This window comes from Gorilla gorilla, chromosome 17, assembly GCF_029281585.2.
Source record: "Gorilla gorilla gorilla isolate KB3781 chromosome 17, NHGRI_mGorGor1-v2.1_pri, whole genome shotgun sequence".
NCBI lineage: Eukaryota > Metazoa > Chordata > Mammalia > Primates > Hominidae > Gorilla > Gorilla gorilla.
The window spans coordinates 102,549,036-102,573,119 of record NC_073241.2 but is presented as its reverse complement, the minus strand read 5'-3'; the positions used below and the strand labels follow the sequence as shown (position 1 = coordinate 102,573,119).

Here is a 24,084-nt window from a genome sequence, read left to right as displayed (position 1 = left end):
AGAAAACATTTACTTTTTAAAAAATTGTTAATAACAAGTCATGCTTATGTGCTCATTTTTAAATACCATTCTGCCCATCGGAATGTGTTTTTAGCAGTAGGATGCACATATCACACAAACACAATTCATCAATGAATAGAAAAATTGTATTGATCTCTTAAATTACTGGATTTTCAGGGATTTATTTTTACAAAGGAAAACACAAGAAAGAAAAGTTGGATTTAAATCGTATAAAAACAATGTATTGTCTTTCTGAGATCCATTTATCCCAGTAAACTCCTTTTTCACCTTGAAATTATTCTTCCTTCCTTGTTCCTATTTTCTAGTGTGCCACCATTGCCTATCTGAAAATTTTGCTTAATACCACCTCTTCTGATTATTCCATACACAGACTACACATTTTCCCTTGATGTTGCTCTAGGTTTCTTAACAGCATCACACTTTCCATTAGACAGCAACTAAACCCTGCCTTTTTTTTCCTCTGTGGGACTATATTTGCCTCATGCCTCTTTGTCATTTTTTTAAAAATTTTATTTTTTTAATTTTTATTTTTGAGATGAAGTCTTGCTCTGTGGCCCAGGCTGGACTGCAGTGACCCAATCTCGGCTCACTGAAGCCTCCTTTTCCCGGGTTCAAGTGATTCTCCTGCCTCAGCCTCCTGAGTAGCTGGGATTACAGGTATGAGGCAACATAGCTGGCTAATTTTTGTATTTTTAGTAGAGATGGGGCTTCACCATCTTGGCCAGGCTGGTCTCAAACTCCTAATTTCAAGTGATCCTCCTACCTTGGCCTCCCAAAGTGCTGGGATTACAGGCATTAGCCATCCTCTTTGGCTTGACATGAGTTTTTTTTTTTTTTTTTAACTTTTGCCTCCTTATCCCCACAGTTTCCACAAATCCCCATGCTTATTTGTAACTGGCAATCCAATGTTTATCACATCATTGTTCAGTTTTCGTTTTGCTAAGTGTCTCAGACCCCATTCTCTAGCTGAGCCTCGGTGCCCCAGAAAATGAGGACAGAATATATATTTCTGTATGCACAAGATAAGAACTTTCTGTGGATGTGTTATCTGTCTGACTTCATGTTTTGACCATCTATACATGCCTCATTCCTCAATTACGTCACTCTCTCTCTCTCTCTTTGTGTGCTTTCTAAAGGATTCTATTTAGCTTCTGCATTTGTGGCAGCTGAAAACAGAACGGAATTCAATTCACTATATAGAGCACTTTGAATTGTCTCTCTTTGGCTAGATTTTAAAAATGTAATAAAGGGTGTCATGGAAGGAACTTATTTTGGAAATCCAGAGCTCATTTGCATCTATATTGTATTTTGTGTCAAGGATTTAGGAAGGTCAAACACTCTCATTGAGATCATATAATAGACAGAGGTCACTTTTCTCTGCAGACAAAAATCCTTCATGATATTTATTCATGAACTAGGACAATCGCAACAGTAAAATAATTCATTGCCCAAAATATCTTTGCTCAAAAATTCAAATAGCCAGATGGTGGTTGCGCATTCTTACATCCTTTAAAATATGCTGCAGTCAACAGATTATAAGTCAGTGAGAGAAAGGAGAGTTGATATTCAGTGTAAATATAATATGATCATAACCATCTATCTGTTATATGCAGTTACAAGAGAAAAATATGATGAAAAAAGGAGTATTTTCCTTAATACAGGTCATGGTATTTTGTGCTAAAAATTGGTGTAATATACATTTTATATATAAATGTATTAGTCTTAGATTTATTCTACCATATATGAAGACTGTCCTACATCATAAAATTCAAGAATTTAATTCATGATTCTTAGGTCATACTAAATGCAAGCTTATCAAGTAGTATGTCTTATATGATTGGCCGCCAAATAGCAGCCAGTTAGGCCTAATATAATGTCTATATCTACCTGATACATTACTTTCCCTAGTGTCATTTCTTCAGTTGATATGGTACAGAGTTGGGGCTTAGGAATATTCAGACTTTAAAATTGGGATGTATAATTTTCCCAGTTGTAATTATTTTATAAACAGAATTTTATGTAGTAGGCTACATTCCTTTTTAAATTTTTTAAAAGAGAGGAAGAGAAATTTCACATTTTTGAGAACTATGGTAAATTGAAATCATAATTCCAGCCAGAGGCTTGATTAAACAAAACTTTAAGGAAGCAGTCCTATAAACATATCATTTTAGAACAAATATATTTTATCTATCTATCTATCTATCTATCATCTATCTGTGTACCTATCTATCTATCTAAAGGAAATTGTTTATCAAGGTGGAATAATTCAGGAAAAAGATATTCATGTCTATAGGAGATTTACAGACACTTTTCACTCCCTGGAATGCAGTCCTCCCTTACCCCAGCCTCTTGCTTTCCATTCTTACATCTGCTAATTTCACCTCACCTTTTGCCTACCAACTCTATTGTCAATTTCTCTGGGAAGCTTCTTTACCCTCAGCACCCACCCACACTACTTTATATTCCTTACTTTCACATGACTCTTTCTTATTTAACTCTTACAACAAATAGAATTTTAATTCTTGATATAATTATTTGGTTGATTAGACTATGCCATCCATAAGAGCAGGGACTGTGTCTATTTTTGATTACCAGAATCTATCCTAGTCTGATATAAAAATATTTGTCAAAAGAATAAACTCGGCTTAAAGAATACGTATCATGTAAGTGGTCATTTTAGTTATTAAATGCAAATAAATTCATAAATAGTAAATAAATAAGGGAGTTTAAGGGGACCTCTCCGTGTAGTATTACAAATATTGCCCTTTGAAACCTGTTGTATTGCAAAGACTGTGCCTGGTGAAAAGGTTGTCAAACTTGAAACACTTAGAACATGAAAACTTCCTGGTAAAAAATGTTTGAGATCTGTCTCTGCTGTCTAAGGAAGCCGAGTGGTACAGAGTGCCAATAAATGGATGCTTAGCACAGATAAAGGGGGCTGGGTCAGCTGAGGACCAAGAGCTGGAGCAATGGTCCTCCTCCCTACCTGAATCTACATTCCCTTGTTATTATGCATAGACATATCCCAATATGGAATTCATGGCAAGTGTAACTAGCCTATACACGTCTATTCAAGAAAATGAAAACATTAATAAAGTATGATAAAATATTCTACATTTAAGCGTTAAAAAGTGTGAACTACAGTTAAGGACAAAGGCATACTTTGCACTCCCACCAACAGTGTGAAAGCATTCCTATTTCTCCACATCCTCTCCAGCATGTGTTGTTTCCTGACTTTTTAATAATAGCCATTCTAACTGGCGTGATATGGTATCTCATTGTGATTTTGATTTGCATTTCTCTAATGAGCAGTGATGATGAGCTTTTTAAAAATATGTTTGTGGGCCACACAAATGTCTTCTTTTGAGAAGTGTCTGTTCATATCCTTCACCCACTTTTTGATGGGGTTGTTTGTTTTTTTCTTGTAAATTTGTTTAAGTTCCTTGTAGATTATGGATATTCACCCTTTGTCAAATGGGTAGATTGCAAAAATTTTCTCCCATTCGGTAGTTTGCCTGTTCACTCTGATGATAGTTTCTTTGTCTGGGCAGAAGCTCTTTAGTTTAATTAGATCCCATTTGTCTATTTTGGCTTTTATTGCTATTGCTTTTGGTGTTTTAGTCATGAAGTCTTTGCCCATGCCTAAGTTCTGAATGGTACCACTTAGGTTTTCTTCTAGGGTTTTTATGGTTTTAGGTCTTACGTTTAAGTCTTTAATCCATCTTGAGTTAATTTTTGTGTAAGGTGAGAGGAGGGGGTCCAGTTTCAGTTGTCTGCATATGGCTAGCCAGTTTTCCCAGCACCATTTATTAAATAGGGAACTCTTTCCCCATGCTTTTGTCAGAATTTTTTGAAGATCAGATGGTTGCAGATGTGTGGCATTGTTTCTGAGGCCTTTGTTCTGTTCCATTGGTCTATATATCTGTTTCGGTACCAATATCATGTTGTTTTGGTTACTGCAGACTTGTAGTATAGTTTGAAGTCAGGTAGCGTGATGTCACCAGCTTTTTCTTTTTGCTTAGGACTGTCTTGGCTATACGGGCCCTTTTTTGGCTCTACATGAAATTTAAAGTAGTTTTTTCTAATTCTGTCAAGAAAGTCAATGGTAGCTTCATGTAGATAGCATTGAATCTATAAATTACTCTGGGGAGTATGCGCATTTTCATGATATCGATTCTTCCTATCCATGAACATGGAATGTTTTTCCATTTGTATGTATCCTCTCTTATTTCCTTGAGCGATGTATCCTGTCATATTTCCTTGAGCAGTGTTTTTTTGTTCTCCTTGAAAAGGTCCTTCACAGCCCTTTTAAGTTGTATTCCTAAGTATTTTATTCTCTTTGTAACAATTGTGAACAGGAGCTCACTCATGATTAGTTCAACTATTGTGGAAGACAGTGTGGCAATTCCTCAAGGATCTAGAACCAGAAATACCACTTGACCCAGCAATCCCATTACTGAGTATATACCCAAAGGATTATAAATCATTCTACTATGATTTATGTATGTTTATTGCAGCACTATTCACAATAGCAAAGACTTGGAATTAACCAAAATGCTCATCAATGATAGACTGGATAAAGAAAATGTGGCACATACATACCATGGAATACTATCCAGCTATAAAAACAAATGAGTTCATATCCTTTGCAGGGACATGGATGAAGCTGGAAATCATCATTCTCAGCAAACTAACACAAGAACAGAAAACAAAACACCACATGTTCTCACTCATATGTGGGAGTTGAACAATGAGAACACATGGACACATTTGTTCACACAGTGTGTGAAGGGGAACATCACACACTGGGGCCTCTCCGGGGATGGGGGGGCTAGGGTAGGGATAGCCTTAGGAGAAATACCTAATGTAGATGACAGGTTGATGGGTGCAGCAAAATGCCATGGCACATGTATACCTGTGTAACAAAGCTGCACGTTCTACACATGTATTCCAGAACTTAAAGTGTAATAAAAAAGTATACTTTGTATTTAAAGTCACCATTGGTGATTCTGTGGGAATATGGGAGCAGCTTCTGAAGTTCTAGTAATATCGTGGATATATATGGGTCTCCATAACCACATATATTGTTATAATGCCTCATGTAGACACACTGATGTTTTCTCATAGTCCTAAGATTAACTCAAACATCTTCAACATCTTTGCTAAGCCCCATGTGAGTTAGTGGCATCTTTGTCTTCTGGTCAAGAACCCATATCTTCATTGAAGAGTAAACATGGCTGCCTTTTGCTCCAAAGAGAGACACTGCCTCAACCTTCTAAGACTCTTTGCTATGCAAGCATCTTTTTTTTTTTTTTTTTTTGAGATGGAGTCTAGTTCTGTTGCCCAGGCTGGAGTGCAGTGGCGTGATTATGGCTCACTGCAACCTCCGCCTGCCATGTTCAAGCAATTCTCCTGCCAGCCTCCCCAGTAGCTAGGACTACAGGTGCGCACCAGCATGCCTGCATAATTTTTTGTATTTTTAGTAGAGAAAGGGTTTCACCATGCTGACCAGGCTGGTCTTGAACTCCTGAACTTAGGATCTGCACATCTCAGCCTCCCAAAGTGCTGGGATTACAGGCGTGAGCCACTGCGCCTGACCAGCATCCTTTTAAAGATAGTGTGGAAAAAATGGGAAAAACTTTGCTTTTGAATTGGTTTCAGCTCATCACAGGCTTGTGGCAATTTTTCACTTTCTCTGTCCATTCACAGTCTAAAACATATGTGTGTGGATGTTCATAGCCATATTGTTTATAAGTGAAAACATCAAAAGCAATCTAAGCGACATTTTCTAAAATAGTGCAGATCAATAATGTTGCATATAAGTACAATGAAACATTATGTAATATAGATTTTCATTTATTAAAATGAAAAAACATATAGGATATACTGTCTAATACAAAACAGAATATAAAATAGTTATTCAAAGTATAGAAATAAAATAAGAGGAGCCCACTGTAGCTGTTATTGCTTTTGTTGGTTTATGGTTCATAACCATAGGAATCTTATCAAAAAAATTTTTGAAAATTGTTGCAAATCTCTCTCTCTATATATGTAAAACATATATATGTGTAAAACATATATATGTGTAAAACATATATATGTGTAAAACATATATATGTGTAAAACATATATGTGTAAAACATATATATGTGTGTAAAACATATATATGTGTAAAACATATATGTGTAAAACATATATATGTGTAAAACATATATGTGTAAAACATATATATGTGTAAAACATATATATGTGTAAAACATATATGTGTAAAACATATATATGTGTAAAACATGTATGTGTAAAACATATATATGTGTAAAACATGTATGTGTAAAACATATATATGTGTAAAAGATATATATGTGTAAAACATATATATGTAAAATATATATGTAAAACATATATATGTAAAACATACATATGTAAATATGTAAAACATATATGTAAAATATATATATGTAAAACATATATATATACACACACACATATGACTTATATATACTTAGCAGGATACACACATAGCAGGATACACACAAATGTTAGAAGTTGTTAACACCACAGAGCAAAATTTTGGTGACTTTATTTTATCTAGTATACTTTGCTACCATTCTTGAATGCTTTGTATTAGGAATAAGCTATTTTCCAAAGCATTTGGTTCCAAAAAGTTTTATAAACTTTCTGCATTTGTGTTCTTAAATTATTAGGTGCAATAAGAAATTTATTTTCCTAAGTGTCCAGCATATGGAAGAGTTACACATAGAGGTGCATATCCTAGAATAGGTTCTCTGTGATAGTTACTGCCCACTGACATGTTCTTGGTTCCATATTTCTTTGTTTTTGTTTAAAATGTAAATTTAATGGTGCTATTTTCTTTGCTGCAAGGTAGTTTAAATAATTTAAGATAAAGCAAGGAGATACAAGTGCACTGTATTATCATTAATCTCTTTAGTCTCCATAATATCAAAACTTTTTGCAAAGCTATGTAACTGAGTCACTTATTCAATAAGCAACTACTTAACACTCATTCTATGTCAGACAAAATGGTAGAGCCTATATACGAAAGAAGAAAGTTCCTGTCTGAAAAATGTCAGCACGGGACATGAGAAAGACTAACAAATTGACTACAACACAATTTTATAGACACTGTGACAGATCATGGGTGTGGGTGAAATGTGCCCATGAAAGGGGTGTGTGTGTGTGTGTGTGTGTGTGTGTGTGTGTGTCTGTCTGTACTGGGGAGTTGTGTTTGTGAAGGGGTTGTTATGATTTTTTTCAGAGTACATAGTGTTAGAAGAGGACTCCAAAAGGAAGTCATACCTGATTGCGAAAGAACAAACTTGAAATAAATCTTAAAATAAATATTTGGAAAAAAAAAAGAGAAATATATTCAAGGCAGAAGAGCAAATGGATGGAAACTGTAACAAACAAAGTGATAGTCATGTTCTGAGAACTGAGAATTGAGCAACTTTGTATTGTGTTGTATTCTTATAGGACAGTGGCAAGAAATTGGCCTGGACATGTGAGCAGGCTGTGTCAGTAAAGTGCCTTGTACACCATGCTAGGAGTTTGCAGTAAAGTCAGACTCAGGATACATTTGAAAGACCTTAAACAAAGGAGGAAACTTATCTATTGCATTTGTAAGAAAGAAAATTCTAAAAGCTGTATAGGAAAAGGATTGGCCACGAAGAGCGAAATATAAATATAGAAAATTGTTTTTTGAGGCATTTCTAGATCAAAAGCTGTTTTCCAAGTTAATATTTTCACCTTCTCGTGTTCGTCCATATCCTTCTCCTCCAAATTCAAGGATTTTGATGAAAGAAACTCCTCTTCCCAAAGAGGAAAGAAGATCTTTGCAAGAAACTTTCATGATTTTCAATTTAGGCTATTTAAGCCACATACATTGGGAAGCTCAGAGACAATAACATATAGTTGATCTTACATTGAATAAATCAATAGGACATTTATTTATTTATTTTTATTTTTTATTTCTATTTTTTTTTATTTTTTTTGAGGCGGAGTCTCACTCTGTCGCCCAGACTGGAGTGCAGTGGCACGATCTCAGCTCACTGCAACCTCCACCTTCCAGGTTCAAGTGATTCTCCCACCTCATCCTCCCAAGTAGCTGGGAGTACAGGCACCTGCCACCATGCCTGGCTAATTTCTGTAGTTTTAGTAGAGAGGGTTTCGCCATGTTGGCCAGGCTGGTCTCAAACTCCTGACCTCAGGTGATCTGCCCACCTCGGCCTCCCAAAGTGTTGGGATTACAGGCGTGAGCCACTGCGCCCAGGCAATAAGACATTTATTTTAAATATATTTTGAACTCAACCCAGCCTTGAGTACTGTGTTGGGCATTTGATTTGCTCATGAATATATGCCTTTATCACAAGAGTTTGCCATATGACACACTGAGGAGGGGTCAGAATCACTTTTAGGTATCTTTTAGGTCGGTAATAAGTTTTAATGCTGCCTTAAATATATTTATTTGACCGTAAGTACAGGACAAGTCCTGTATAAGTGTATTCACTTATACTACACACAACCTTCTTTTAAAAATTCATGAAATAATAACCACTGTAAAACACATACTCCCTTAAATTATTCTTAATTGCTATTCTTTGTAAAGAACAATGAGCTTGTCAAAAGTCTTTACTGCCTCCACCTCCATTGTGGCTAAGACAAGACAAGAAAAGTATAGAAAGTGATCTCTCTCTTTGGCTGCTTGTTATGTGTTTAGTGAGACAGAATTAATGTCCATAAAATATTTTTAAAATAATAGATTATAGAGTATAATCAAGTGCTAAAATTGCTGTGAATCATACATATGCTGCAGAAGTTTTGAGGAAGGAGAGAGATCCTTATAAACTAACGGAATCAAGAAAGAATTGATTAGGAAAGTGGGAAATTTCCAGACTTTGAAAGGGGAGAAAATTTTTGAAAATATTAACAATGGAAATGTATGGAACAGTTATTACATATTTGGTGCTGCACTAAGTATATCGTGCACATTCCACAATCAGTTCCTTACAAATATTTAATATGAGAAGCTTCATTGCTCCCATTTAACAAATGAAGGAAATGAAACACAAAAAAACAAGGGGGTGCCACAGCTCGCACAGCTGGTAGGTTCAAGCGTGTTCTTGAACCTAGAGCTCCCAACCTGTACTATTAAATTCTCAACAAATAAAAACATGAGCTAAAAGATGTGAATAATGTATGCATTAGCTCACTGCTGAAAGGCCATCGGCTTGTTCCTTGAACAATTTTTTAGAAGTAGCGATTATTGGGCTGAACTGCCCACATTGTCTGAAAATACATCTTAAAACAATACTTTGGTGATGGCAAATTTCAGTCCAGAAATGGAATTATCATTAGTCCAAACTCAACTTAACAGTTTAGAAAGTAAGATGAAACTGGTTAATCAACTACATTATTAAACATAAATACGATGTCAACATTTGAAAATTTTGGATCTAAAAAACCAAGTTTTCTAAAATCATATGATTATAATTTATTAGAATAACTTTTATGAAGCAAATAACTCTTACCCTTAATTTCAAAGTATACTGTAACAGAATATATCATAAGTAGAATTATCCACATTATCATCTATTAGATCTTATGCAAAAAAATCACTAATATTACTAAAGGTAACTACTTAATCTTTGTGGCATAAGGTTTTTGTAAAAAAACAAACAAACAAACAAAAAAACACATTTATTTAGACAAGTTGACCACATAAGGTATTATTTCATTATATGAGGTGTCAAAGAAATCTGTTTACCTAAAAATATCTCTACTCATTTAAATAAATACAACTGCAGTGTGAGGAAGTGAGGCCAGGTAATACAACCTTTTTACAATTTTAATTACTTTAGCTTGTTTCTAATGCAAGATAATTTTTGATGTGTGTAATATTCTCAAATTATGCTCTGAGTATCTTTACAACTATAGGATAACTTTGGGAAAGATATTTGCCATGTTAAAATTACATAATAAAACATTGTCTAGAATAAACATCTTTTGGAAAACATTAAAATAACAAGAGAAATCTCTACCTAAAAAAGGCAAAAGATGTAAATAGGCAGTTAGTATAAATGGAACCTTAAGTATGGCAAGCACATACAAAACTACTCAGACTCACTATCTAGAATCATGTAAATTAAAATAATAATGCCAACTCACTTCACACTTACTACACTAGCAAATACTATGAAACTAGAGGATGTGGGGAATGCAGAAACCCTCTTGCTGATGGAAAGCACCTGCTGCAGCTATTGAAGAGCATCTCGGGTTGCTTAGTTAAAACCTCATTTCACATGGCCCAGCAATCCTGCTCCTGGGTATGCAACCCCTAGAAACTCTAACAGAGGTTCATCATGGCACATACAAAAGGTATTTGTTTTCATATTGCTTGGAGGGACATTTGAGGCCATTTGGAAGTCTATCACTGAGGTACAGTGAAATGTGGAAGATGTACACTGCGGGCACTACACAGTGCTGAAGAGCGATGCTCAAGCTCTGCACCTAGTAACGTGGATCAATTTTAAGAGTGTCCCACATCTCTTCTTCCCGACGCACCCCAAATACCACACTCTGGTAACCACCACCTACTCTCTTCGTCCATGAGTTCTGCTTTTGTAGACTCCGCAGACACGTGAGATGATGCGGTATTTGTCTTTCCGTACAAAGTTTCAGTTAAATGGGAGGAACAAATTTTAGTAATATTGCACAGAACGTGACTATAATAAATAACAGTGCACTCTATATTCCAAAACTGCTAAAAGAATATATATATTTTAAATATTTCCCTACAGAAAAATGATAATGATGTGACGCGATGAAGTGATCAGCTTGTTTCACGATTTCACAATCTAAACATATATTAAAACATCACATTTTACCCCATAAATATATACAATTACTATTTATCAATTAAAAATAAATTAAAACGAAGAAAGTGCTAAGTGAAAATAAATAAGAAACAAAATTCAGTATGTATAATGCACTGAAGGAATTTAGTCTTCAAATATATGCATTTAGAAAGAAACATACAAAACATATATATACTCAATTCATTAGAATGGCTGCCTCTGGGGAGCAAGGGGAGTAGGTGTGGTCGGAAAAAAATTTAAGGGGCTTAATTGACTTAACTACTACTATCTACTGTAAAAGACAAATCCTGAATATTCATGACTTCATGCATGAAAGTTTTAGTTTTGCCTCACATTATACTGCCATGAGCAAATGTATGGGCAGGCAGCCAAATGATATACTTTGGGGATTCCGCCCACCCTATAATAATTCACAAATAACCCTGTGAATCATTTCCATCCCAACCAGTAAAAAGGAAGAGGTGTGGGAGTTTTGATGGGCCAAGCATGGAAGGTGCACCTCTCACCATTGCTCCCCATCATTAGTCATGCTTTGCCATGGACAGTCAGCAATGAAAGCTGGGGAAGGTAGGCCGGGTGCAGTGGCTGACACCTGTAATCCCAGTACTTTGGGAGGCTGAAGCATACAGATCACGAGGTCAAGAGCTCGAGACCATTCTGGCCAACATGGTGAAACGCTGTCTCTACTGAAAATACAAAAATTAGTCTGGCATGGTGGCACATGCCTGTAGTCCCAGCTACTTTTGGAGGCTGAGGCAGGAGAATCGCTTGAACCGGGAAGCGGAGGTTGCTGTGAGCCAAGATTGCACAGCTGCACTCCATCCTGGCGACAGAGGGAGACTCCATCTCAAAAAAAAAAAAAAAAAAAAAAAAGAAGAAAGCTGGAAAAGGTAAATTCAAGTTGCGTGCTGTGCAAAAACAGAAATGAGTTCTATGGAGAGTGAGCCAGTACTGCCTGTACGTAGAATGATAATGTGACTTAAATTGAAATGTTCAATCAATGCAACCATCTGCACTGAGGTGCACCTGTCCCTAACTAAACATGAAATACACTGAGATTTATATCAATCAGTCTTGAATGATGAAGCAAAATTATGAATACACATAATATTCGTCCAGGTATTGCTGTGAAAGCATTATGGCGATTGGGAACAACTGTAATCAGCAGAGAAATATGTTTTTAAAATGGAGAAACAATTGCAGTCAGGAATTATACTACATATACACATAAAAACCTCTATCATAAAACTTGAATTATGTAGTAGAATATTTGAATAATTATTAAATTGATATAACTGCATTTTAGAATGTAACACATCACTACAATTTTTCCTTACGATTATAATTTGGGAAAATAGCAAATGGAAAAGATATACTAGAGAAAATCACTGTGACTTGATTGAGGCATTGTGTTTGATAATTATGTGATATTAAGATATCCCAAAATATCAGCCAAAATAGGTTAGGCCCAGTTTTCCCTTCTGTCTTTTCCTCATATTGAGAGTCAAGACTTCTTTCCCTGCAATCACTTAATGCACTTCTATCTCCTGTGTCCATCAACCTGACAGGAAATTATAGAACACATCTGTGTTTGTTCTGGGGACTATGTTTATTGTTCATTGCATCTTGGCTGTTAACATCATCTTATAATTTTCAGTGAATTTTGGTAACAAGCATATTTCCTTTCCTTCTGCCTGTTGTTGTGTAACAGACAGGGATGGAAATTTGTATCTTTTTTTAAAATTTTGCCATTTTTCTCTTTTCTCTAGTTATGCCTCCATTTTCCTCTGCTGCATGGCCCCAGGAGAGATTTTTAACTAGCTTTCTAACCTTGGTCCAGATTGCACATGCAAACGGTAGAGGATGCAACACTCCCGCTTGTGGAGCTGCCGCTTGTGTCTGGCATGGTGAGTTCAAAATTTGCTGCAAGTCCCACCGATTCTGACTGTTTCTTTCAAGTGCCACATATTCAAAATCGAAACTCATAATTAAGCATCATATGAATAAAATACACTGCCAGCTGAATATTCATTCAGATATGTACGATAATAATAACTGTTCCATTGCTGGTGTAGATAGAGAGTTCCTGAATAATCCCAAAGACTGTTAAACTTAACAAGCTTAATTACTTGAAAAAACCTTGTGCAAATTAACATGATCATATGCATTTCACGAAAAAGCACATGATCTTTTACATAATAAATGATATTTTGCTGAGATTCTTGGGTTTGTAAGGCATTGTTGGCCAAGCATGGAATGTTTTCTTATGGTATGGTGTGTGAAGTGAGTTACACGATATGCAGAAAAACATTTATGTTTCAATATTTACCTTAAGATATATGACGTTTTAATACTTCACCAAGCAGTAATTTTGCAGATATTATTATTAAGAATCACATAAGCAGCTCTAGTAATGTTTATTTTCAGACAACATGAACAGTAGGTGTGGTACTTGAAACCTTAGAAACAATGTATTTCCATCATATCTGATCAAAAATATAGATAGTACATAACATATAAATTACTCGTGTAGATTTGTATATTGCTGACTTCAGGAAAAATATCCCATGCCTGAAATATTTCTTGGGAGATGCTTTAATTCTGCTAAAGTCATGTTTCTCACAATAAGAGAAATAGTTTCATCTTTGTAAAGATACTCTTTGATGGGCACATAGGGAAGCAGAAACCAATTGAGATAGGTGTTATCATTTAAGAAAATACTGATGTACTATTTAAAATAGTAAACCATATTAAAAGCATGCCACGAAATTCTCAAAATGTATATTCTCTGATTTTAAGGAGATTGGAAATGACTACAAAGTTACTGTGTACTTGGCTGTCATGTGGAAAAGTGCTTATTTTTTAAAAAGAACCTCACGTGCCTCTGGACTGAACATTGTATCTGTGACATCCAATTCATGATTGAGATAGGCTGTGCAAATGTTCATATTTTGCAGTTATATTTATTCATTTCAACAGCTGAGGTCTATTCTTAAAAAGAAACCTTACATCATCCTTCCCTCTGTAAGACAAAGTGTATAAGATGATTGCAAACCTGTAGTCATGACAATACCTTAATAAGGGTGAGTTGTATTATTTTGTTAATCTGAACAATCGGTTTTAAATCCATGTGAAGAGCACCCTGAAAATAGATTTAACATTAATGAGAAAGACTTGAAAGACTTGAAAAAGCGGCTTCTTATGTATTTTCCTGAGCATGCTCATAATTGCAATTGTGCAATAAATTATTTTCTCATCATTCTTCAGACATTACTAAATCCTTTTACATACTCAAATAACAGAACTTAGACATCACTTCATGTGGCTTCTGCAAAGGGAACAATGGGAATAAAATGCACTTACATCATTTTGTTTGAGAATTAATTCTCAACATCTAAACCTTTTGGTAAGTTGTTTAAATACATTTTTTTCTTTTTCTATATATGCATTTGTAAATAAAGAATCCTAGTGCTGAGTAGCATTAAAACAAAAGTAATAATCCTTTATACACAGGTCTGTTTCACCAACAACAAAGTAATGTCAAATAAATTGTCCTTTATATTTACTTTACTTACTGCTTGTTTCTCTTTTATCTATGCCTGTCTGTGCTGTGTATATGGGACAGGGGACACTGCAAATAGCTCACAATGTCCACACAGTCATTAAATTCATATATTAAGAACAGCAAAGCAAAATGATAGAAGGGGCCTGGGGCCATAAGGACATTGAGGAGGAGACACCTTATTGTTCCTGAAAAACGTAACTTTAGACTGATTATGTGAGAAAACCAATGTTTATTTAAACTTCAAGAGTCAACTTTTTGTTGCATGAGTTAAATGCACTCATAAATGTTTCAGACAGTAAGCAGATATGATGGAAACTCATAAATATTATGTTCAAATCCAGGACATCGGGATAGATCCGCTACTTCTTGACACTATTTCCATAATAATGCCTCCAGCCACAGAGTGGAAAATGTAACAAACGGGCAATATAGGAAAAGCATCATGGCCCCTTTCTTAAGAGTGAAAAACTGAGATTGTACAAAGATCATGATCAATCAAAACTTCGTTTAGATAAAATTTTGATTATTTCAATATTTTATGAAATATAATAATATGCAAAATATATATCTTAAAGAAATGACAAAGAACGGGTCAAAACTGAAGAAGGAGAAGTAACTGGCAAGCCACGATGCCATGGCAGCTAATGAACTTATTTCCATCACTTTCGTTTTAAATATCTATCCAGGATGCACTCTTATTATCCAAATGTTATATGCATTAGACATAGAACAGAAATATAAGTAAAGTAATTTTCCTTAATGCAATACAGAGCTAAAGAGAAGAAACTTTGAATGAAACATTAAATGATAAATATAAAAAAGCAGAAAGTCTAAATCTCGATTTAGCCAGTGTTTCATACTGATACAATCGAGAAAATGGGGAAGAGGAAATACTTGCTGCTATAATGGTTAAAAATTTGGAATTGTTCAAAGACACAAAAGGTCAAATTTGTTAATGCCAAGGAGCCCCAACAGATTAAATATAAAGAAATCCACATTTGTACAAATCACCGTGAAACTGTTAAACATCTAAGACAAACAGAAATGTCCAAAGCCACTGACGAGCACAGAGCCCGGTATCTATATTGAAATAAAAAATGCAGTTAGACTTACAGGCTGATTTTCAATGGCAACAGTGGAAGCCAAGACAGTGCGATATGATCCTCAATGTACTGAGGATAAATGTCCAGAGTGAAACTGTATTCTATCAAAAAAGACAAAATAAAAGTTTTTATGTTAAAAAAAAAAAATCTGGTCGGGCACAGTGGCTCACACCTGTAATCCCAGCACTTTGGGAGGCCAAGGCAGAGAGATCACTAAAGCTCAGGAGTTTGAGATGAACCTAGGCAACACAGCAATACCTCGTCTCCACTAAAAATACAAAAATTAGCCGGGCATGGCAGTGGATGCCAGTTATCTCAGCTACTCAGGAGGCTGAGGCATGAGAATCGCTTGAGAACAGGAGGTGAAGGTTGCAGTGAGCCAAGATCCTGCCACTACACTCCAGCCTGGGCGACAGAGTGAGACCCAAGAACAAAACAAAACAAAACAAATCTGATGGCACTTATGATAAATAAATATAAAAGAATTATTTCAGATGAGCAAACATCATCTTGATAAAAGACTGACATGCAAATAGGAAGAATAAGCAAAGATGCTAAGTGTAAATAGATTTTAAAAATAAGGAAACAAAAATAATAGAAGTATAAAATAGAGTAAAATATAGAGTACCTAATAGTTGTTATTTTATTTATATATTTATTTTTATTTTATTTTATTTTGAGAGGGAGTTTCGCTCTTGTTGCCCAGGCTGGAGTGCAGTGGTGCGATCTCGGCTCACAGCAAACTCTGCCTCCCAGGTTCAAGCGATTTTCCTGCCTCAGCCTCCCGAGTAGCTGGGATTACAGTCATGCGCCACCGCCCCCGGCTAATTTTGTATTTTTAGTAGAGACGGGATTTCTCCATGTTGGTCAGGCTGGTCTCGAACTCCTGACCTCAGGTGATCCACCCGCCTTGGCCTCCCAAAGTGCTAGGATTACAAGTGTGAGCCACAGAACCTGGCCAGTTGTTATTTTAAAAACACATGTTGGAAATAAGTGTGTTGAATATTGTGATTTTCTACCTTAAATCGTAGTGTTTGGTATAATAAATTAGATTCCACATTGCTGTCATTTCAAGAAATTAATTTGCTGAATTAGTCTCTGGAAGCACACATTGATTGCCAATCAGATCCTATCTTTGCAGCCGAAATCAGCTATCTTGGATATGGTCAGTTCTAGCCCATTTCTGATAGGATCTCAGTGACATACCTTGAGAGCATATGTCTCATTAAACACTCAAATGAAATTAAAGCAACTTCACAGACATTTTGCCTCTTTTTTGAACTGATTCAAGGACCACTCTCAATGATGGGCCACTGTACTTTTTAAACTGCCTACGTTTATCGGCTTTCTGGACATAATTTCATGTTTCACCTTATTAGAAAAACTACTTAAATTTTTTTGAAATATTATATAAATTTAAGTTTCCCAGAAAAATAATTTATGAGATTTCTTATGGGGCTTGGGTTTGATTTTTACCAGTCTACAACTAGATCACTTCTTACCTTGTTGATAAATACGTTAGGAAAAACGTAAGATAGCTTATAATTATAATGTCCTTAATTGTTGTTTCCATGGGTCAAATTTGACATTAAACTTAATGTGATATATAGACTATGTTACTCATGATATTAATATAATCTATTAATAATATATTAATATCTTAAATGTTAAGTTTTGTAGCAAGAAATTCTGAACAGATAATAAAATTCAGACTGGTTAAATCAAAAATACCACTCATCCTCTCTCTTTAAATTGTAATTACATTTCCTTCCTTCCAAAATTACCGCTAGTACCACCACCACCACCAACAGTGCTATAGAACAAAAAAGTCAAACATTTTTCTAGATATGGTTAAGTAGCTTATGGACACCTGTCATTATTTCTCATTTCTTGCCAAATAGACTAACTTGAAATTAACTTTTACAAATAAAAATCAATTTTTTATCCACTAACCCAGAAGCTGACAGTCTATAGTTAATACCTTGGAAAACAAGTCAACTTATTTAAAAACTAAGGAGTAGGACTGTTAAAACATTTTTTAAAAAAGGAAATATATGGCATTTTATTGGATTTATTAAGAAATTACATCATTTAAGGACATTTCTTCTACTTGTATTTAATTAAACTTTTAAAAAATAACTGTGATGGTTATTTGTTAATTGCTATTTTGATATTTTCGGCCCTTAATTGCCCCATTAGTTCTATACTTTTGCAAACTCAAAATGTTTTGAATTGATTTTAACTTTTCAGATTTTAAAATGTATGTCAACAATTTCGCTCCTTCACTATTTAAATACATGTCTTTTTACATGAAGAATCTTAAGTTTATCTTATCAAGGAGGAACTTGATAAATACAATAAATTCAAGCTCCTTTGCCTCTAATTCTCATCACTCTGGCCACTTATATATTATACTGCCCAGTGTACTACGTTTTTATTCACTGTAACTTAATTGTCCTTCCCTATTAGAACATGTGCAATAGAAAGCCAAAAGTGCATTTAATTTTAGCTTTGTATTATCAGCTTCTGTCAAAGTAATGGCACATAGTTGGTGTTCAATATCCAATAAATGAACGAATAAATAAATTGATCGATTAGGATGCTTTTTGTTTGGAACAAGAGTATATCTAATTACTCAGCCAGACTCACCTGTTTCAAGGAATCAGAAAGATTGGACTGCAAAGACCAAATAAAGATAACAAAGCGGCTGGTTGCGGTGGCTCACGCCTGTAATCCCAGCACTTTGGGATGCCGAGGCGGGCGGATCACGAGGTCAGGAGATCGAGACCATCCTGGCTAACACGGTGAAACCCTGTCTATACTAAAAATACAAAAAATTAGCCGGGCGTGGTGGCGGGCACCTGTGGTCCCAGCTCCTCGGGATGCTGAGGCAGGAGAATGGCGTGAACCCGGGAGGCCGAGATCGCGCCACTGCACTCCAGCCTGGGCCAGAGAGCAAGACTCTGTCTCAAAAAATAAAATAAAATAAAAAATAACAAAGCAGATAAAACTCTGATATTCTAGGTAATTTAAAAATAGAAATACATTAAGCTGAAAATAAATCCTGACACATACTATCTCTGTCTCCCACTTTGTCTTTTTAGCAATTTTCATTCGGGTAAATATTGTATGGCAATTGTCAGTATAATTATTGTTCATTAGAAAAATTAAATATATATTACCCAATCACCAAAATGTCACTTTTATTATAGAAGCCTCGACAAATCAGTAAAATTGCTCCAAATTTTGAAACGTGCATCTTTAATTGAAAATGTATCAATAAACTGTCAATATACTTTATAATTGTTACCATAAACAATGTTTTAATTTTAACGACCATTTTGCAAATTACCTCTAAGCATTTTTTAAATCTCCATACAGGTTCGTGAGATATATTTTATTTGGTGGAGTTTGATTAACATGCTTCATTAGGCCACATGTGAAACTAAAAGTACTTACAGGCTCCGCTGTTTTCAACTCTCTCTCACCATAACAAACACCAAGTGGATACAGATGAAATTCACTGAGCCCAACACATTCTGGAAGCACATCACTGCTCTGTTGATTTGCTAATGGAGTAAATAAACCTATTTTCTTCATGACAGGGAAGTGGAAACTATACAAGTAGGTGTGTAGCTTATTCAATGATTTTACGTAAAATTCAAGCAAGTATTTGTGAAAAATAGTTTTTTAGTGAGCAACAGATTGTGGAGACATCGCATGAGGGGATGATACCAGGAAGCCATAAAACTCTTAAGGGATCTCAAAATAATGGAGTTCAGCACTTACAGAAATTGCATTCTGTGGCTTGAGTAAAAGTGTTTGTTTAAAAAGCATAGAGAATTTTGTGTCAACTTTAGAGACAGAAGCTATTTTTAAAACCCCTAGTAACCTCAAGGACTTAAGAAACCAATATTACCCAGCTGATTTCATTTCTAGAATCCGATCCTATTGCGACACACTTTTTTATACATACTGTCTTTTTAAGTTTTAGCCTTTATTTTATTTACCCAACTCAATTGCCCCACTCATACCTGAGCACTTACCCTGACATTCTAGGTAATCTAAAAATAGAAATAAGTTCAGCTTAAAATAAATTAAATAAATCCTGGGACATTCTCTCTCTCTCATTCTTGTCTTTTTATGACTTTCCTATAATCAAAGGTTCTGGGGTATGATATAGGTAAATTTAATATCCTTTTAACTTCTAGTTAACCCGCTAGATATGGCTTATAAATCTAGTTTTTGACAGCAGTAAAGGATTTTGCTGAACCTTTTCAAGTATGCTGCTATTTTCAGGCATACAGTTAGTGGTTATTTCTTCTGTGGAAATAAGGGCAAATTTTACTTCAAAAAGATAAGTGTATTTTCTTAGCACATGATAGAGAAGGTAATATGAGGTTTTGTCTATATTCAGAAAAAAGGAGAGTTTTCATACTGAATATGAATAGAACCACCAGAAATATTTGTATTTTGATATGCTCAATATAAAAAACTATCCTTTAGAATTTATCCTGAAAGGATTTCTTTGGTGCTTCATTTATTATGATTGGTTTTCTAGTTCTAGCATACTCTTTTACTCAAGCCTGCTTTGACCAATTTCATCCACTTGTTTTATTCATCTTTTTAATAGTTGTTTCCAATCTGATGCTTCTGCTTGTATCATATTTTTGTTAATAGATGTACGTAAAGATTAATACAAATTATCACCCTTTATATTTAAATCATTGGTAGATTTTGTGACCATTCTAAATTTAAGCATGTAGGCATTAAACAACTATTGAATTACGATGAACAAAAATAGCTTATATAAAGGAAATGTGTGCCACCAATAAATTTTCATATCAGAGACTGAAAATATAAATGCCTTCAGCAGGAGGGAATTAACACAGGTATCTGTACTCAGTGGATAGATAATAGCAGGAGCAAATAAACTTGTTTGATAAGGAAGCATATCCCCCCCTCCTTACAGTATCTATGCTGTTGTCTATACATGCTGTTATAACAGAACTATCAAACTGAGCAGATGACAGGCATATACAATACATATATATTGTATATCATCACAATTCTGAAACATTTGTTCTATGTGAAATAAAAGGGAGATGTTACAATTCGAGAGATCTTGAAATGTGACAAAAAGTTTTTAAACTGCAGTAGGATGTGTACCCATCAGCACATCAGCAATAGCAAAAAAAAAAATAGACTTTATTCTGTAGGCAATAAGGATTCCTTATGAGTATTGAGCAGGGAGTGTTAATATTATGAGAAAAGCGCTACTGGGAGATGCATATGGCAGCTCTGTGTAGAATAAAATAATGTAGGTAAAAAATAATAAGGCATAAGAATTAGAATAGTGGCACTAGAATAAAGTGTCACTGCATTTTTTTGTTGTTGTTGTTGTTTGTTTGTTTGTTTGAGCCAGCAATGTCCGGCAATCGGTTGAAGGCACGGGGCAAAAAACCATACAATTATTTCCAGCCCTTGAACTTAAATATGCCTAAAATCTTGATGCATTTCTTTAAGAATTAAAGCAAAAGGAATGGACTTTGTAACAGGTATTAGTGTTGTATTTGAAATTCTAAATAGATATTCAAGTAGAGATTATGATAAACATTTATTTGCAAAGTTAGGGTCAACCTTAAGAAAAAAACTAGTTCCAGAACTACCATTTGTTGGGCACATTTATCTAGTATTACACATGTCACCATTAGTTCTCATGTCAGTTCTACGTGGTATTTATTATTACTGTATTTTCAGGTAAGTAACTTAGTCAAGGCTAGTCACTGTGCAGTGTGGAGCCTGTGTGCTTCCAACTTCATAAAGATGTAGAATACAATGACATAGTTAAATTCCTTACTGAAGCATATTTCTAAATATAACAGTGGAGAAGAGTAGAGATGGAAGAGAAGACAAGAAGCATGAGAGGAGAATGAGTTTATTTGTTCTCTTGGTAAGAGAAGGACTAGATAAGCACAAAATGAATGAAACCAGGAAGAGAAAATTAAAGAAGGAAAATAAAGCAGAAGAATCCAGAAAGAATGATGTATCTGAGTTCCCCACCACACCCCAGTTTGAATGGTTTATCTATGTACAAGGTATCAGTATTTCTACCCTGCATCCAAAAAAATGAAAACATGTACCTTTCTTTGGATTTATGCAAAAATAATCTACTTCTAAAAAGCATCATGAAGAAATGTAATCTTTAATGAAGATTTCATAGAGGAGGTAGTAGTTGTAGAAAAAGCAGTGAATATTTATTGAGGATTTTACCTTTTATATAGCACTGCTCTAAGGAAGATAACGTTTGTTAATATCCAACACTCACAACACCATTATAAAGTACATACATTTTACAAATGAGAAAACTGATGTTCAGGAAGTTTAAGTAGCTTTTCCTAAGGCAACAAATACGTTTAAGGAAATCACATGAACACACAAGTCCCATTGGTAATTCTTTATTTAAAATGATCACTTTTACATGGAAGTTCCCATTCTTTTTCATTTCTTTTTTTCTTTTTGTTGCATTGAAGGTTTCTGTCACCATATGAGTAAACTGAGGTAGATTTGTGAGCCCTGTATTGTGTACTCCTAGAATTATTTTAAATCACTCCATGTATTTCAGTTTAACTTGTAGAGAATTTGTAAAATATTTGACAATGGCTCTCAGCTTAGTAGGGAACCAGAGCTTACAACTAATCTTGAGGATCTTGCTTTGTTCTTAAAGGGATTTAAGTTTATGAAGGAATTGAGATTTAGAGGATTTTAGCTTTGAAGACCATTGAAGGTTGGGAATTTAATTTTCTTTCTGTACTAAGTATCCTCTCGAATGAACATTTGTTGTTATCAAAGGTTACCCAACGTGGCAGATTGCCATCTGGAATTACAGTATAAATATGTATACTGTATCAAGAGCAAGGGTCTGGGATAGAAGATGCATGAACTTTGGTGTCCACTGATAAAAACTCATGAGTCCAGCAACGTCCATTGGAAAGCTTTGCTTTTGGTCTTGTGCTTTGGGCCCCAGTCTGCTTATGACTCCTGGCAAAAGAGAAGTTTAGGAAAGAGATTTATTGCAGTGCCAGACTCTCATCAACAAAATAAAAGCTCATATGACATGTTAATAATTGGCCTGAAATAGAATTTGTCAGAAGGATGCCAGTGGAAGGAGAAATTTCTGAACTCCTCCACCCCTGGGGTCAAATCAAGAAACAAATTTATCAATCTCTGCGTTCTTGCTTCTTCCTAATGAAAACACTTTCATAGGTTTCCAAAATAATGGTGAGGATCGATGTATAGCAGACAGGTTTCCACTGAGAATTACAAATTTCAAATCTGATCAGTTAATCGAGGGATTCCTAGGAGACAAAGTAAAGTTAGCTTTCGAGAAATCAAGAAAAAGCTTAGAAACAATACCTGACTTACCCCATTATCACAGCCAGAGACCTTAGGCAGAAGCTCAAAGGGCCTCTCAGTGGAACCTACTCTTTACAAGTTTCAGATCTTAGACCAGGGAAGCAAGACGGCCTTGAGTGGATATTGGAGAAACCACCAGATTGTTCAACTTCCCTAACATATCACTACAAAAACTGTTAATAAAGCTCAACTTTAGAACTTACTACTTTTAGAGACGAGAACACCTTGACAGTTTTTACAGTGTTAAAGATGGGGGGAAAAGTCAGTAGTTTAAGGCATCTCTGTCAAGGCAAGGAACTAAGGAACTAATTAGAATTTGGCAAAGTTTTGTACTGTTCCGGATTGGTGAAAACTGCCAAGTGAGGGTCCTGAACCAAGTCTTGATCAGAGAATGGCTTGGCTAAGTTGGAAAACTATTGTCTCTGACAAATGGATCAGGAAACATTTCCTGAAGCAAACAATAAAGTTATTTGTTCGTTTCCAGTCTTATCTTTCCCAGGTAAACTTTGCCTGGAACAAGCAAATAAGTCATGTTGACACTGGTGGTTATGTCATGTTGATGTGAGTCTTGTTGACATATATGTTGTCTGTTGTCAACATGAAAAAAAAAATCCTTCCTCAGTCTTTGTATTTCCTATTCTGATATTCTGAATTCTCGAACCTTATTCTTCTCCATACTTCCATCTCCCTCTTTTGTCCTCCTACCTGATTGGTTCTTTCTTGCTTATACATGTATTTCACCACTTCACCTAGCAGGACCCTGGAAAGTCTTCAGTCTTTTAAATTATCTCACCATCCTGGCTATACTTTCTCTTCATTTACTAACTCATTAATTTTTCAGATAATAACAATCCAAATTCAATCTCTTCTTTGTTAAACTATTCCCTGCTCATCAGATATGTGCCAAGTTTTTTAATTGATTGGCAAATTCAGAGACCAAAGGTAAGTATCAGTAGAAATATTAATTTCAGCTATGTGTAATTTAAGAAATAATCACCTTCAACAAGCAGTATATAGGTAAAAGTTAAAATAATTAGAAGTTTTAAATAAATGTTCAGAAGCCAATTACATAGATTACATTACAGTA

The 24,084-nt window shown here is 35.0% G+C and overlaps 1 long non-coding RNA gene across 2 annotated transcripts in view; it reads left to right on the top strand.

The window, feature by feature from the left end:
• Nucleotides 1-24,084, top strand: part of LOC115931454 (uncharacterized) — a 110,334-nt gene that overhangs the window by 50,577 nt on the left and 35,673 nt on the right. For both annotated transcript variants that reach the window (XR_004067945.3, XR_008673491.2), the window contains exon 3: nt 12,683-12,820. This is a non-coding gene — a long non-coding RNA (uncharacterized lncRNA). The remainder of the gene's footprint in view (nt 1-12,682; nt 12,821-24,084) is intronic.